This window comes from Pseudophryne corroboree, unplaced genomic scaffold (assembly GCF_028390025.1).
Source record: "Pseudophryne corroboree isolate aPseCor3 unplaced genomic scaffold, aPseCor3.hap2 scaffold_195, whole genome shotgun sequence".
Taxonomy (NCBI): domain Eukaryota; kingdom Metazoa; phylum Chordata; class Amphibia; order Anura; family Myobatrachidae; genus Pseudophryne; species Pseudophryne corroboree.
The window spans coordinates 1,024,472-1,041,467 of NW_026968590.1; the positions used below are offsets into that span (position 1 = coordinate 1,024,472).

Consider the following 16,996-nt stretch of genomic DNA (forward strand, 5'->3'; position numbering starts at 1 on the left):
ACAATGTAGTTTGTTTTTGTCAATTACCATTTTAATAATAGGGTAAAGAAAATTAAGTGGATTTTTGAAAGAAAACAATACTGTCAATATACTATTAAAACAAATTAAAATGGTAAAAGTTATTGCACTTTAAGTAAAAATAAAAGCTAAAATATCAATCCCAGTTTTGGATTACTTTAATGAACAAAAAAAAATGCATATAGCAAAGGATAGTTTCAATCTGCCTACCTCTGGGTTATGGACCCAGCATGCTTCCATTGCAGTACTCTGCTGCACATGTAAGTGCAAGAGATCCTGAAGCACTCACTCATCATGCGAAAGTACCAATGTGTTTCTTCATTGGTTGCTGGAAGAAACATCTTACAAACACTCTCCAGATTATTGACTTTTTAAAGTTTTTCTAGGAAACGTTCTAGATGAATGCTTATTAGTCTTTGTCAGTATATACTTTTTGCAAAGTGTCTCTGTGGCGCAATCGGTTAGTGTGTTCAGCTATTAATCAAAAGGTTGGTGGTTCAATCCCACCCAGGGACGTAATTGACCTTGTGATCAGATTTTGGTGATGTTTAAGTAGACAAGTCAAAATTGCAAACCCCCTCTTATGGTGTAGGGTACCTGGCCTTCTCTGATGTAATCAGAGTTAGATTTGATTCAGTGATTTTATAAAAACAGCTAGGAAGCACAATTTAGCAGTGGGTTGCAGAGAAAAAGAAATATGCTGGCAGAAAAATCCAATTGAGTGATTAAACAGCTCTTCATTTTCTGGCTTTATTTTTATGCTAACTAATTTGTTCTCTGAAAAGTGTCCACAAAGCCAAGTATCTGATTAACATATTTGTAGTGATGGTTTTTCACCTATTACTAAATTAAACTTGCTTCACTGGAAAGGCAGCAAGATGCATCCTCATTTCAATATCTACTGAAATAATACAGGTTGACACCAGGAAACATTAACGCCACTGCATCTTTGCTGTTTTCTCATGTGGAAGTCTGTTTAATGTGAAAACAAGGTGATATCTAATTAGCACACAGGTAAGGAATTAAGAAAATCTTTATTTAAGGGTGAAGATGTTTCTCACAAAATCGTTGCCCCAATGCATCATTGAAATTCAAGCTGGAAAGATGATTTTAATATATCACTTGTACATTTTGTATTGCTCTTCTGGTGACAATGTAGTTTGTTTTTGTCAATTACCATTTTAATAATCGGGTAAAGAAAATTAATTGGATTTTTGAAAGAAAACAATACTGTCAATATACTATTAAAACAAATTAAAATGGTAAAAGTTATTGTACTTTAAGTAAAAATAAAAGAGCAAAAATATCAATCCCAGTTTTGGATTACTTTAATTAACAAAAAAAATGCATATAGCAGAGGATAGTTTCAATCTGCCTACCTCTGGGTTATGGACCCAGCATGCTTCCATTACAGTACTCTGCTGCACATGTAAGTGCAAGAGATCCTGAAGCACTCACTCATCATGGGAAAGTACCAATGTGTTTCTTCATTGGTTGATGGAAGAAACATCATACAAAAACTCTCCACATTATTGACTTTTTAAAATGTTTCTAGGAATCGTTCTAGATGAATGCTTATTAGCCTTTGTCAGTATGTACTTTTGCAAAGTGTCGCGGTGGCGCAATCAGTTAGTGTGTAAGGCTATTAACCAAAAGGTTGGTGGTTCAATCCCACCCAGGGACTTAATTGACCTTGTTATCAGATTTTGGTGATCTTTAAGTAGACAAGTCAAAATTTCAAACCCCCTGTTATGGTGTAGGGTACCTGGCCTTCTCTGATGTAATCAGAGTTAGATTTGATTCAGTGATTTTATAAAAACAGCTAGGAAGCACAATTTAGCAGTGGGTTGCAGAGAAAAAGAAAAATGCTGGCAGAAAAATCCAATTGAGTGATTAAACAGCTCTTCATTTTCTGGCTTTATTTTTATGCTAACTAATTTGTTCTCTGAAAAGTGTCCACAAAGCCAAGTATCTGATTAACATATTTGTAGGGATGGTTTTTCACCTATTACTAAATTAAACTTGCTTCATTGGAAAGGCAGCAAGATGCATCCTCATTTCAATATCTACTGAAATAATACAGGTTGACACCAGGAAACATTAACGCCACTGCATCCTTGCTGCTTTCTCATGTGGAAGTCTGTTTAATGTGAAAACAAGGTGATATCTAATTAGCACACAGGTAAGGAATTAAGAAAATCTTTATTTAAGGGTGAAGATGTTTCTCACAAAATCGTTGCCCCAATGCATCATTGAAATTCAAGCTGGAAAGATGATTTTAATATATCACTTGTACATTTTGTATTGCTCTTCTGGTGACAATGTAGTTTGTTTTTGTCAATTACCATTTTAATAATAGGGTAAAGAAAATTAAGTGGATTTTTGAAAGAAAACAATACTGTCAATATACTATTAAAACAAATTAAAATGGTAAAAGTTATTGTACTTTAAGTAAAAATAAAAGCTAAAATATCAATCCCAGTTTTGGATTACTTTAATGAACAAAAAAAAATGCATATAGCAAAGGATAGTTTCAATCTGCCTACCTCTGGGTTATGGACCCAGCATGCTTCCATTGCAGTACTCTGCTGCACATGTAAGTGCAAGAGATCCTGAAGCACTCACTCATCATGCGAAAGTACCAATGTGTTTCTTCATTGGTTGCTGGAAGAAACATCTTACAAACACTCTCCAGATTATTGACTTTTTAAAGTTTTTCTAGGAAACGTTCTAGATGAATGCTTATTAGTCTTTGTCAGTATATACTTTTTGCAAAGTGTCTCTGTGGCGCAATCGGTTAGTGTGTTCAGCTATTAATCAAAAGGTTGGTGGTTCAATCCCACCCAGGGATGTAATTGACCTTGTGATCAGATTTTGGTGATGTTTAAGTAGACAAGTCAAAATTGCAAACCCCCTCTTATGGTGTAGGGTACCTGGCCTTCTCTGATGTAATCAGAGTTAGATTTGATTCAGTGATTTTATAAAAACAGCTAGGAAGCACAATTTAGCAGTGGGTTGCAGAGAAAAAGAAATATGCTGGCAGAAAAATCCAATTGAGTGATTAAACAGCTCTTCATTTTCTGGCTTTATTTTTATGCTAACTAATTTGTTCTCTGAAAAGTGTCCACAAAGCCAAGTATCTGATTAACATATTTGTAGTGATGGTTTTTCACCTATTACTAAATTAAACTTGCTTCATTGGAAAGGCAGCAAGATGCATCCTCATTTCAATATCTACTGAAATAATACAGGTTGACACCAGGAAACATTAACGCCACTGCATCCTTGTTGCTTTCTCATGTGGAAGTCTGTTTAATGTGAAAACAAGGTGATATCTAATTAGCACACAGGTAAGGAATTAAGAAAATCTTTATTTAAGGGTGAAGATGTTTCTCACAAAATCGTTGCCCCAATGCATCATTGAAATTCAAGCTGGAAAGATGATTTTAATATATCACTTGTACATTTTGTATTGCTCTTCTGGTGACAATGTAGTTTGTTTTTGTCAATTACCATTTTAATAATCGGGTAAAGAAAATTAATTGGATTTTTGAAAGAAAACAATACTGTCAATATACTATTAAAACAAATTAAAATGGTAAAAGTTATTGTACTTTAAGTAAAAATAAAAGAGCAAAAATATCAATCCCAGTTTTGGATTACTTTAATGAACAAAAAAAAATGCATATAGCAAAGGATAGTTTCAATCTGCCTACCTCTGGGTTATGGGCCCAGCATGCTTCCAGTGCAGTACTCTGCTGCACATGTAAGTGCAAGAGATCCTGAAGCACTCACTCATCATGCGAAAGTACCAATGTGTTTCTTCATTGGTTGCTGGAAGAAACATCTTACAAAAACTCTCCAGATTATTGACTTTTTAAAGTTTTTCTAGGAAACGTTCTAGATGAATGCTTATTAGTCTTTGTCAGTATGTACTTTTTGCAAAGTGTCTCTGTGGCGCAATCGGTTAGTGTGTTCAGCTATTAATCAAAAGGTTGGTGGTTCAATCCCACCCAGGGACGTAATTGACCTTGTGATCAGATTTTGGTGATATTTAAGTAGACAAGTCAAAATTTCGAAAACCCCTGTTATGGTGTAGGGTACCTGGCCTTCTCTGATGTAATCAGAGTTAGATTTGATTCAGTGATTTTATAAAAACAGCTAGGAAGCACAATTTAGCAGTGGGTTGCAGAGAAAAAGAAATATGCTGGCAAAAAAATCCAATTGACTGATTAAACAGCTCTTCATTTTCTGGCTTTATTTTTATGCTAACAAATTTGTTCTCTGAAAAGTGTCCACAAAGCCAAGTATCTGATTAACATCTTTGTAGGGATGGTTTTTCACCTATTACTAAATTAAACTTGCTTCATTGGAAAGGCAGCAAGATGCATCCTCATTTCAATATCTACTGAAATAATACAGGTTGACACCAGGAAACATTAACGCCACTGCATCCTTGCTGCTTTCTCATGTGGAAGTCTGTTTAATGTGAAAACAAGGTGATATCTAATTAGCACACAGGTAAGGAATTAAGAAAATCTTTATTTAAGGGTGAAGATGTTTCTCACAAAATCGTTGCCCCAATGCATCATTGAAATTCAAGCTGGAAAGATGATTTTAATATATCACTTGTACATTTTGTATTGCTCTTCTGGTGACAATGTAGTTTGCTTTTGTCAATTACCATTTTAATAATCGGGTAAAGAAAATTAATTGGATTTTTGAAAGAAAACAATACTGTCAATATACTATTAAAACAAATTAAAATGGTAAAAGTTATTGTACTTTAAGTAAAAATAAAAGAGCAAAAATATCAATCCCAGTTTTGGATTACTTTAATTAACAAAAAAAAAATGCATATAGCAGAGGATAGTTTCAATCTGCCTACCTCTGGGTTATGGACCCAGCATGCTTCCATTACAGTACTCTGCTGCACATGTAAGTGCAAGAGATCCTGAAGCACTCACTCATCATGGGAAAGTACCAATGTGTTTCTTCATTGGTTGCTGGAAGAAACATCTTACAAAAACTCTCCAGATTAATGACTTTTTAAAGTTTTTCTAGGAAACGTTCTAGATGAATGCTTATTAGTCTTTGTCAGTATGGACTTTTTGCAAAGTGTCTCTGTGGCGCAATCGGTTAGTGTGTTCAGCTATTAGTCAAAAGGTTGGTGGTTCAATCCCACCCAGGGACGTAATTGACCTTGTGATCAGATTTTGGTGATATTTAAGTAGACAAGTCAAAATTGCAAACCCCCTCTTATGGTGTAGGGTACCTGGCCTTCTCTGATGTAATCAGAGTTAGATTTGATTAAGTGATTTTATAAAAAATCAGCTAGGAAGCACAATTTAGCAGTGGGTTGCAGAGAAAAAGAAAAATGCTGGCAGAAAAATCCAATTGAGTGATTAAACAGCTCTTCATTTTCTGGCTTTATTTTTATGATAACAAATTTGTTCTCTGAAAAGTGTCCACAAAGCCAAGTATCTGATTAACATCTTTGTAGGGATGGTTTTTCACCTATTACTAAATTAAACTTGCTTCATTGGAAAGGCAGCAAGATGCATCCTCATTTCAATATCTACGGAAATAATACAGGTTGACACCAGGAAACATTAACGCCACTGCATCTTTGCTGTTTTCTCATGTGGAAGTCTGTTTAATGTGAAAACAAGGTGATATCTAATTAGCACACAGGTAAGGAATTAAGAAAATCTTTATTTAAGGGTGAAGATGTTTCTCACAAAATCGTTGCCCCAATGCATCATTGAAATTCAAGCTGGAAAGATGATTTTAATATATCACTTGTACATTTTGTATTGCTCTTCTGGTGACAATGTAGTTTGTTTTTGTCAATTACCATTTTAATAATCGGGTAAAGAAAATTAATTGGATTTTTGAAAGAAAACAATACTGTCAATATACTATTAAAACAAATTAAAATGGTAAAAGTTATTGTACTTTAAGTAAAAATAAAAGAGCAAAAATATCAATCCCAGTTTTGGATTACTTTAATTAACAAAAAAAATGCATATAGCAGAGGATAGTTTCAATCTGCCTACCTCTGGGTTATGGACCCAGCATGCTTCCATTACAGTACTCTGCTGCACATGTAAGTGCAAGAGATCCTGAAGCACTCACTCATCATGGGAAAGTACCAATGTGTTTCTTCATTGGTTGATGGAAGAAACATCTTACAAAAACTCTCCACATTATTGACTTTTTAAAATGTTTCTAGGAATCGTTCTAGATGAATGCTTATTAGCCTTTGTCAGTATATAGTTTTGCAAAGTGTCGCTGTGGCGCAATCAGTTAGTGTGTAAGGCTATTAACCAAAAGGTTGGTGGTTCAATCCCACCCAGGGACTTAATTGACCTTGTTATCAGATTTTGGTGATCTTTAAGTAGACAAGTCAAAATTTCAAACCCCCTGTTATGGTGTAGGGTACCTGGCCTTCTCTGATGTAATCAGAGTTAGATTTGATTCAGTGATTTTATAAAAACAGCTAGGAAGCACAATTTAGCAGTGGGTTGCAGAGAAAAAGAAATATGCTGGCAGAAAAATCCAATTGAGTGATTAAACAGCTCTTCATTTTCTGGCTTTATTTTTATGCTAACTAATTTGTTCTCTGAAAAGTGTCCACAAAGCCAAGTATCTGATTAACATATTTGTAGTGATGGTTTTTCACCTATTACTAAATTAAACTTGCTTCATTGGAAAGGCAGCAAGATGCATCCTCATTTCAATATCTACTGAAATAATACAGGTTGACACCAGGAAACATTAACGCCACTGCATCCTTGTTGCTTTCTCATGTGGAAGTCTGTTTAATGTGAAAACAAGGTGATATCTAATTAGCACACAGGTAAGGAATTAAGAAAATCTTTATTTAAGGGTGAAGATGTTTCTCACAAAATCGTTGCCCCAATGCATCATTGAAATTCAAGCTGGAAAGATGATTTTAATATATCACTTGTACATTTTGTATTGCTCTTCTGGTGACAATGTAGTTTGTTTTTGTCAATTACCATTTTAATAATCGGGTAAAGAAAATTAATTGGATTTTTGAAAGAAAACAATACTGTCAATATACTATTAAAAAAAATTAAAATGGTAAAAGTTATTGTACTTTAAGTAAAAATAAAAGCTAAAATATCAATCCCAGTTTTGGATTACTTTAATGAACAAAAAAAAATGCATATAGCAAAGGATAGTTTCAATCTGCCTACCTCTGGGTTATGGGCCCAGCATGCTTCCAGTGCAGTACTCTGCTGCACATGTAAGTGCAAGAGATCCTGAAGCACTCACTCATCATGCGAAAGTACCAATGTGTTTCTTCATTGGTTGCTGGAAGAAACATCTTACAAAAACTCTCCAGATTATTGACTTTTTAAAGTTTTTCTAGGAAACGTTCTAGATGAATGCTTATTAGTCTTTGTCAGTATGTACTTTTTGCAAAGTGTCTCTGTGGCGCAATCGGTTAGTGTGTTCAGCTATTAATCAAAAGGTTGGTGGTTCAATCCCACCCAGGGACGTAATTGACCTTGTGATCAGATTTTGGTGATATTTAAGTAGACAAGTCAAAATTTCGAAAACCCCTGTTATGGTGTAGGGTACCTGGCCTTCTCTGATGTAATCAGAGTTAGATTTGATTCAGTGATTTTATAAAAACAGCTAGGAAGCACAATTTAGCAGTGGGTTGCAGAGAAAAAGAAATATGCTGGCAAAAAAATCCAATTGACTGATTAAACAGCTCTTCATTTTCTGGCTTTATTTTTATGCTAACAAATTTGTTCTCTGAAAAGTGTCCACAAAGCCAAGTATCTGATTAACATCTTTGTAGGGATGGTTTTTCACCTATTACTAAATTAAACTTGCTTCATTGGAAAGGCAGCAAGATGCATCCTCATTTCAATATCTACTGAAATAATACAGGTTGACACCAGGAAACATTAACGCCACTGCATCCTTGCTGCTTTCTCATGTGGAAGTCTGTTTAATGTGAAAACAAGGTGATATCTAATTAGCACACAGGTAAGGAATTAAGAAAATCTTTATTTAAGGGTGAAGATGTTTCTCACAAAATCGTTGCCCCAATGCATCATTGAAATTCAAGCTGGAAAGATGATTTTAATATATCACTTGTACATTTTGTATTGCTCTTCTGGTGACAATGTAGTTTGCTTTTGTCAATTACCATTTTAATAATCGGGTAAAGAAAATTAATTGGATTTTTGAAAGAAAACAATACTGTCAATATACTATTAAAACAAATTAAAATGGTAAAAGTTATTGTACTTTAAGTAAAAATAAAAGAGCAAAAATATCAATCCCAGTTTTGGATTACTTTAATTAACAAAAAAAAAATGCATATAGCAGAGGATAGTTTCAATCTGCCTACCTCTGGGTTATGGACCCAGCATGCTTCCATTACAGTACTCTGCTGCACATGTAAGTGCAAGAGATCCTGAAGCACTCACTCATCATGGGAAAGTACCAATGTGTTTCTTCATTGGTTGCTGGAAGAAACATCTTACAAAAACTCTCCAGATTAATGACTTTTTAAAGTTTTTCTAGGAAACGTTCTAGATGAATGCTTATTAGTCTTTGTCAGTATGGACTTTTTGCAAAGTGTCTCTGTGGCGCAATCGGTTAGTGTGTTCAGCTATTAGTCAAAAGGTTGGTGGTTCAATCCCACCCAGGGACGTAATTGACCTTGTGATCAGATTTTGGTGATATTTAAGTAGACAAGTCAAAATTGCAAACCCCCTCTTATGGTGTAGGGTACCTGGCCTTCTCTGATGTAATCAGAGTTAGATTTGATTAAGTGATTTTATAAAAAATCAGCTAGGAAGCACAATTTAGCAGTGGGTTGCAGAGAAAAAGAAAAATGCTGGCAGAAAAATCCAATTGAGTGATTAAACAGCTCTTCATTTTCTGGCTTTATTTTTATGCTAACTAATTTGTTCTCTGAAAAGTGTCCACAAAGCCAAGTATCTGATTAACATATTTGTAGTGATGGTTTTTCACCTATTACTAAATTAAACTTGCTTCATTGGAAAGGCAGCAAGATGCATCCTCATTTCAATATCTACGGAAATAATACAGGTTGACACCAGGAAACATTAACGCCACTGCATCTTTGCTGTTTTCTCATGTGGAAGTCTGTTTAATGTGAAAACAAGGTGATATCTAATTAGCACACAGGTAAGGAATTAAGAAAATCTTTATTTAAGGGTGAAGATGTTTCTCACAAAATCGTTGCCCCAATGCATCATTGAAATTCAAGCTGGAAAGATGATTTTAATATATCACTTGTACATTTTGTATTGCTCTTCTGGTGACAATGTAGTTTGTTTTTGTCAATTACCATTTTAATAATCGGGTAAAGAAAATTAATTGGATTTTTGAAAGAAAACAATACTGTCAATATACTATTAAAACAAATTAAAATGGTAAAAGTTATTGTACTTTAAGTAAAAATAAAAGAGCAAAAATATCAATCCCAGTTTTGGATTACTTTAATTAACAAAAAAAATGCATATAGCAGAGGATAGTTTCAATCTGCCTACCTCTGGGTTATGGACCCAGCATGCTTCCATTACAGTACTCTGCTGCACATGTAAGTGCAAGAGATCCTGAAGCACTCACTCATCGTGGGAAAGTACCAATGTGTTTCTTCATTGGTTGATGGAAGAAACATCTTACAAAAACTCTCCACATTATTGACTTTTTAAAATGTTTCTAGGAATCGTTCTAGATGAATGCTTATTAGCCTTTGTCAGTATATAGTTTTGCAAAGTGTCGCTGTGGCGCAATCAGTTAGTGTGTAAGGCTATTAACCAAAAGGTTGGTGGTTCAATCCCACCCAGGGACTTAATTGACCTTGTTATCAGATTTTGGTGATCTTTAAGTAGACAAGTCAAAATTTCAAACCCCCTGTTATGGTGTAGGGTACCTGGCCTTCTCTGATGTAATCAGAGTTAGATTTGATTCAGTGATTTTATAAAAACAGCTAGGAAGCACAATTTAGCAGTGGGTTGCAGAGAAAAAGAAATATGCTGGCAGAAAAATCCAATTGAGTGATTAAACAGCTCTTCATTTTCTGGCTTTATTTTTATGCTAACTAATTTGTTCTCTGAAAAGTGTCCACAAAGCCAAGTATCTGATTAACATATTTGTAGTGATGGTTTTTCACCTATTACTAAATTAAACTTGCTTCATTGGAAAGGCAGCAAGATGCATCCTCATTTCAATATCTACTGAAATAATACAGGTTGACACCAGGAAACATTAACGCCACTGCATCCTTGCTGCTTTCTCATGTGGAAGTCTGTTTAATGTGAAAACAAGGTGATATCTAATTAGCACACAGGTAAGGAATTAAGAAAATCTTTATTTAAGGGTGAAGATGTTTCTCACAAAATCGTTGCCCCAATGCATCATTGAAATTCAAGCTGGAAAGATGATTTTAATATATCACTTGTACATTTTGTATTGCTCTTCTGGTGACAATGTAGTTTGTTTTTGTCAATTACCATTTTAATAATCGGGTAAAGAAAATTAATTGGATTTTTGAAAGAAAACAATACTGTCAATATACTATTAAAACAAATTAAAATGGTAAAAGTTATTGTACTTTAAGTAAAAATAAAAGCTAAAATATCAATCCCAGTTTTGGATTACTTTAATGAACAAAAAAAAAATGCATATAGCAAAGGATAGTTTCAATCTGCCTACCTCTGGGTTATGGGCCCAGCATGCTTCCAGTGCAGTACTCTGCTGCACATGTAAGTGCAAGAGATCCTGAAGCACTCACTCATCATGCGAAAGTACCAATGTGTTTCTTCATTGGTTGCTGGAAGAAACATCTTACAAAAACTCTCCAGATTATTGACTTTTTAAAGTTTTTCTAGGAAACGTTCTAGATGAATGCTTATTAGTCTTTGTCAGTACGTACTTTTTGCAAAGTGTCTCTGTGGCGCAATCGGTTAGTGTGTTCAGCTGTTAATCAAAAGGTTGGTGGTTCAATCCCACCCAGGGACGTAATTGACCTTGTGATCAGATTTTGGTGATATTTAAGTAGACAAGTCAAAATTTCGAAAACCCCTGTTATGGTGTAGGGTTCCTGGCCTTCTCTGATGTAATCAGAGTTAGATTTGATTCAGTGATTTTATAAAAACAGCTAGGAAGCACAATTTAGCAGTGGGTTGCAGAGAAAAAGAAATATGCTGGCAAAAAAATCCAATTGACTGATTAAACAGCTCTTCATTTTCTGGCTTTATTTTTATGCTAACAAATTTGTTCTCTGAAAAGTGTCCACAAAGCCAAGTATCTGATTAACATCTTTGTAGGGATGGTTTTTCACCTATTACTAAATTAAACTTGCTTCATTGGAAAGGCAGCAAGATGCATCCTCATTTCAATATCTACTGAAATAATACAGGTTGACACCAGGAAACATTAACGCCGCTGCATCCTTGCTGCTTTCTCATGTGGAAGTCTGTTTAATGTGAAAACAAGGTGATATCTAATTAGCACACAGGTAAGGAATTAAGAAAATCTTTATTTAAGGGTGAAGATGTTTCTCACAAAATCGTTGCCCCAATGCATCATTGAAATTCAAGCTGGAAAGATGATTTTAATATATCACTTGTACATTTTGTATTGCTCTTCTGGTGACAATGTAGTTTGTTTTTGTCAATTACCATTTTAATAATCGGGTAAAGAAAATTAATTGGATTTTTGAAAGAAAACAATACTGTCAATATACTATTAAAACAAATTAAAATGGTAAAAGTTATTGTACTTTAAGTAAAAATAAAAGCTAAAATATCAATCCCAGTTTTGGATTACTTTAATGAACAAAAAAAAAATGCATATAGCAAAGGATAGTTTCAATCTGCCTACCTCTGGGTTATGGGCCCAGCATGCTTCCAGTGCAGTACTCTGCTGCACATGTAAGTGCAAGAGATCCTGAAGCACTCACTCATCATGCGAAAGTACCAATGTGTTTCTTCATTGGTTGCTGGAAGAAACATCTTACAAAAACTCTCCAGATTATTGACTTTTTAAAGTTTTTCTAGGAAACGTTCTAGATGAATGCTTATTAGTCTTTGTCAGTATGTACTTTTTGCAAAGTGTCTCTGTGGTGCAATCGGTTAGTGTGTTCAGCTATTAATCAAAAGGTTGGTGGTTCAATCCCACCCAGGGATGTAATTGACCTTGTGATCAGATTTTGGTGATATTTAAGTAGACAAGTCAAAATTTCGAAAACCCCTGTTATGGTGTAGGGTACCTGGCCTTCTCTGATGTAATCAGAGTTAGATTTGATTCAGTGATTTTATAAAAACAGCTAGGAAGCACAATTTAGCAGTGGGTTGCAGAGAAAAAGAAATATGCTGGCAAAAAAATCCAATTGACTGATTAAACAGCTCTTCATTTTCTGGCTTTATTTTTATGCTAACAAATTTGTTCTCTGAAAAGTGTCCACAAAGCCAAGTATCTGATTAACATCTTTGTAGTGATGGTTTTTCACCTATTACTAAATTAAACTTGCTTCATTGGAAAGGCAGCAAGATGCATCCTCATTTCAATATCTACTGAAATAATACAGGTTGACACCAGGAAACATTAACGCCACTGCATCCTTGCTGCTTTCTCATGTGGAAGTCTGTTTAATGTGAAAACAAGGTGATATCTAATTAGCACACAGGTAAGGAATTAAGAAAATCTTTATTTAAGGGTAAAGATGTTTCTCACAAAATCGTTGCCCCAATGCATCATTGAAATTCAAGCTGGAAAGATGATTTTAATATATCACTTGTACATTTTGTATTGCTCTTCTGGTGACAATGTAGTTTGCTTTTGTCAATAACCATTTTAATAATCGGGTAAAGAAAATTAATTGGATTTTTGAAAGAAAACAATACTGTCAATATACTATTAAAACAAATTAAAATGGTAAAAGTTATTGTACTTTAAGTAAAAATAAAAGAGCAAAAATATCAATCCCAGTTTTGGATTACTTTAATTAACAAAAAAAAAATGCATATAGCAGAGGATAGTTTCAATCTGCCTACCTCTGGGTTATGGACCCAGCATGCTTCCATTACAGTACTCTGCTGCACATGTAAGTGCAAGAGATCCTGAAGCACTCACTCATCATGGGAAAGTACCAATGTGTTTCTTCATTGGTTGATGGAAGAAACATCATACAAAAACTCTCCACATTATTGACTTTTTAAAATGTTTCTAGGAATCGTTCTAGATGAATGCTTATTAGCCTTTGTCAGTATGTACTTTTGCAAAGTGTCGCAGTGGCGCAATCAGTTAGTGTGTAAGGCTATTAACCAAAAGGTTGGTGGTTCAATCCCACCCAGGGACTTAATTGACCTTGTTATCAGATTTTGGTGATCTTTAAGTAGACAAGTCAAAATTTCAAACCCCCTGTTATGGTGTAGGGTACCTGGCCTTCTCTGATGTAATCAGAGTTAGATTTGATTCAGTGATTTTATAAAAACAGCTAGGAAGCACAATTTAGCAGTGGGTTGCAGAGAAAAAGAAAAATGCTGGCAGAAAAATCCAATTGAGTGATTAAACAGCTCTTCATTTTCTGGCTTTATTTTTATGCTAACTAATTTGTTCTCTGAAAAGTGTCCACAAAGCCAAGTATCTGATTAACATATTTGTAGGGATGGTTTTTCACCTATTACTAAATTAAACTTGCTTCATTGGAAAGGCAGCAAGATGCATCCTCATTTCAATATCTACTGAAATAATACAGGTTGACACCAGGAAACATTAACGCCACTGCATCCTTGCTGCTTTCTCATGTGGAAGTCTGTTTAATGTGAAAACAAGGTGATATCTAATTAGCACACAGGTAAGGAATTAAGAAAATCTTTATTTAAGGGTGAAGATGTTTCTCACAAAATCGTTGCCCCAATGCATCATTGAAATTCAAGCTGGAAAGATGATTTTAATATATCACTTGTACATTTTGTATTGCTCTTCTGGTGACAATGTAGTTTGTTTTTGTCAATTACCATTTTAATAATAGGGTAAAGAAAATTAAGTGGATTTTTGAAAGAAAACAATACTGTCAATATACTATTAAAACAAATTAAAATGGTAAAAGTTATTGTACTTTAAGTAAAAATAAAAGCTAAAATATCAATCCCAGTTTTGGATTACTTTAATGAACAAAAAAAAATGCATATAGCAAAGGATAGTTTCAATCTGCCTACCTCTGGGTTATGGACCCAGCATGCTTCCATTGCAGTACTCTGCTGCACATGTAAGTGCAAGAGATCCTGAAGCACTCACTCATCATGCGAAAGTACCAATGTGTTTCTTCATTGGTTGCTGGAAGAAACATCTTACAAACACTCTCCAGATTATTGACTTTTTAAAGTTTTTCTAGGAAACGTTCTAGATGAATGCTTATTAGTCTTTGTCAGTATATACTTTTCGCAAAGTGTCTCTGTGGCGCAATCGGTTAGTGTGTGCAGCTATTAATCAAAAGGTTGGTGGTTCAATCCCACCCAGGGACGTAATTGACCTTGTGATCAGATTTTGGTGATATTTAAGTAGACAAGTCAAAATTGCAAACCCCCTCTTATGGTGTAGGGTACCTGGCCTTCTCTGATGTAATCAGAGTTAGATTTGATTCAGTGATGTTATAAAAACAGCTAGGAAGCACAATTTAGCAGTGGGTTGCAGAGAAAAAGAAATATGCTGGCAGAAAAATCCAATTGAATGATTAAACAGCTCTTCATTTTCTGGCTTTATTTTTATGCTAACTAATTTGTTCTCTGAAAAGTGTCCACAAAGCCAAGTATCTGATTAACATATTTGTAGTGATGGTTTTTCACCTATTACTAAATTAAACTTGCTTCATTGGAAAGGCAGCAAGATGCATCCTCATTTCAATATCTACTGAAATAATACAGGTTGACACCAGGAAACATTAACGCCACTGCATCCTTGCTGCTTTCTCATGTGGAAGTCTGTTTAATGTGAAAACAAGGTGATATCTAATTAGCACACAGGTAAGGAATTAAGAAAATCTTTATTTAAGGGTGAAGATGTTTCTCACAAAATCGTTGCCCCAATGCATCATTGAAATTCAAGCTGAAAAGATGATTTTAATATATCACTTGTACATTTTGTATTGCTCTTCTGGTGACAATGTAGTTTGTTTTTGTCAATTACCATTTTAATAATCGGGTAAAGAAAATTAATTGGATTTTTGAAAGAAAACAATACTGTCAATATACTATTAAAAAAAATTAAAATGGTAAAAGTTATTGTACTTTAAGTAAAAATAAAAGCTAAAATATCAATCCCAGTTTTGGATTACTTTAATGAACAAAAAAAAAATGCATATAGCAAAGGATAGTTTCAATCTGCCTACCTCTGGGTTATGGGCCCAGCATGCTTCCAGTGCAGTACTCTGCTGCACATGTAAGTGCAAGAGATCCTGAAGCACTCACTCATCATGCGAAAGTACCAATGTGTTTCTTCATTGGTTGCTGGAAGAAACATCTTACAAAAACTCTCCAGATTATTGACTTTTTAAAGTTTTTCTAGGAAACGTTCTAGATGAATGCTTATTAGTCTTTGTCAGTATGTACTTTTTGCAAAGTGTCTCTGTGGCGCAATCGGTTAGTGTGTTCAGCTATTAATCAAAAGGTTGGTGGTTCAATCCCACCCAGGGACGTAATTGACCTTGTGATCAGATTTTGGTGATATTTAAGTAGACAAGTCAAAATTTCGAAAACCCCTGTTATGGTGTAGGGTACCTGGCCTTCTCTGATGTAATCAGAGTTAGATTTGATTCAGTGATTTTATAAAAACAGCTAGGAAGCACAATTTAGCAGTGGGTTGCAGAGAAAAAAGAAATATGCTGGCAAAAAAATCCAATTGACTGATTAAACAGCTCTTCATTTTCTGGCTTTATTTTTATGCTAACATGAAGGTGCTTCTCCCAGGGCAAGGCTCACCCATTGCACTCTGGGTGTGCTGCCCCTGCGATTTCCCCAAATGTGGGAAACTTGACTGCATAATTTGTGTTTCCCCTGGTCGGCTCTCGTATAATTCAGATCTCTTTGTCTCAGGTCTCTCTCCAGCCTAGTTTGCTGTCTGTTTCCACTTCTCTTTTCTTCAGCCGCTCCCTTCTATACCCTTGTGCACTATCCTGACTTCTCCTCCAGTCTGCTTACTTTGTGCCTTCCAATGCACAATGCAAACTACAGGAAGTGCTGCAGGGCCCACACCCTTTTACTTGCCTTACAGAGCAGCTCTGGAGCTGTTACAGTGCCCAGCTGCTGCAAGAAATCAGCTTGAATGCTTCAGGGGATGGGGCATGGCCAACATGAGCCCCACACCAAAGGAGGGTGGAGGTGTTTAATGCGAACTAGGGGTCATCCAAGCACCGCAAAAGGCCGCCATGCCCTGCACGCCCATTTTCTCTTTTCATATGCAGATGAGGGTTGAAGCCAACTTTGACCCACTGCTTGGATGACATCACCGTATGCAAATCCGTCTTCTGCAGAACTTCCCCCAGGAATGCTTGCACTAGTTGTTGCATTTGGTTTGTTGTTTGGGGGTGCTTCAGTATTAGGCAGCCTTCTGCCCTCCCATGTTCATCTGAAAATATGTGTTCTCCCTGCAGTTGTTGTCCCCAGATGAGAGTTCCCTTGTGCTGCCTCAGTTGAATCTCCTTTACTTGACAGAGATGTGCATGAGCAGCGGCCCTCCCCAGCCCTATTCCAAATCATACTTATTTTGCATAGGAGATACCATGGTCATGAAGATTGTTCTCCCAGGGTGAGGTTCATTCATTGCATTTTGGGTATGCTGACCCCTGTGATTTCCCCAAATGTGGGAAACTTGACTGCATTATTTGTGGTAGTGGGGGACTGTGTTTGTGCTTTCCTCTGGTCAGCTCTGGTAAAAGTCAGATTTCTTTGTCTCA

The 16,996-nt window shown here is 35.4% G+C and overlaps 1 non-coding gene across 1 annotated transcript; it reads left to right on the plus strand.

The window, feature by feature from the left end:
* The first annotated feature begins 16,797 nt into the window (after positions 1–16,797).
* LOC135004638 (U1 spliceosomal RNA) lies at positions 16,798–16,961 on the plus strand. The gene has a single exon (XR_010205370.1). It is a non-coding gene; the product is annotated as a U1 spliceosomal RNA (small nuclear RNA).
* The last annotated feature ends 35 nt before the right edge of the window (positions 16,962–16,996 follow it).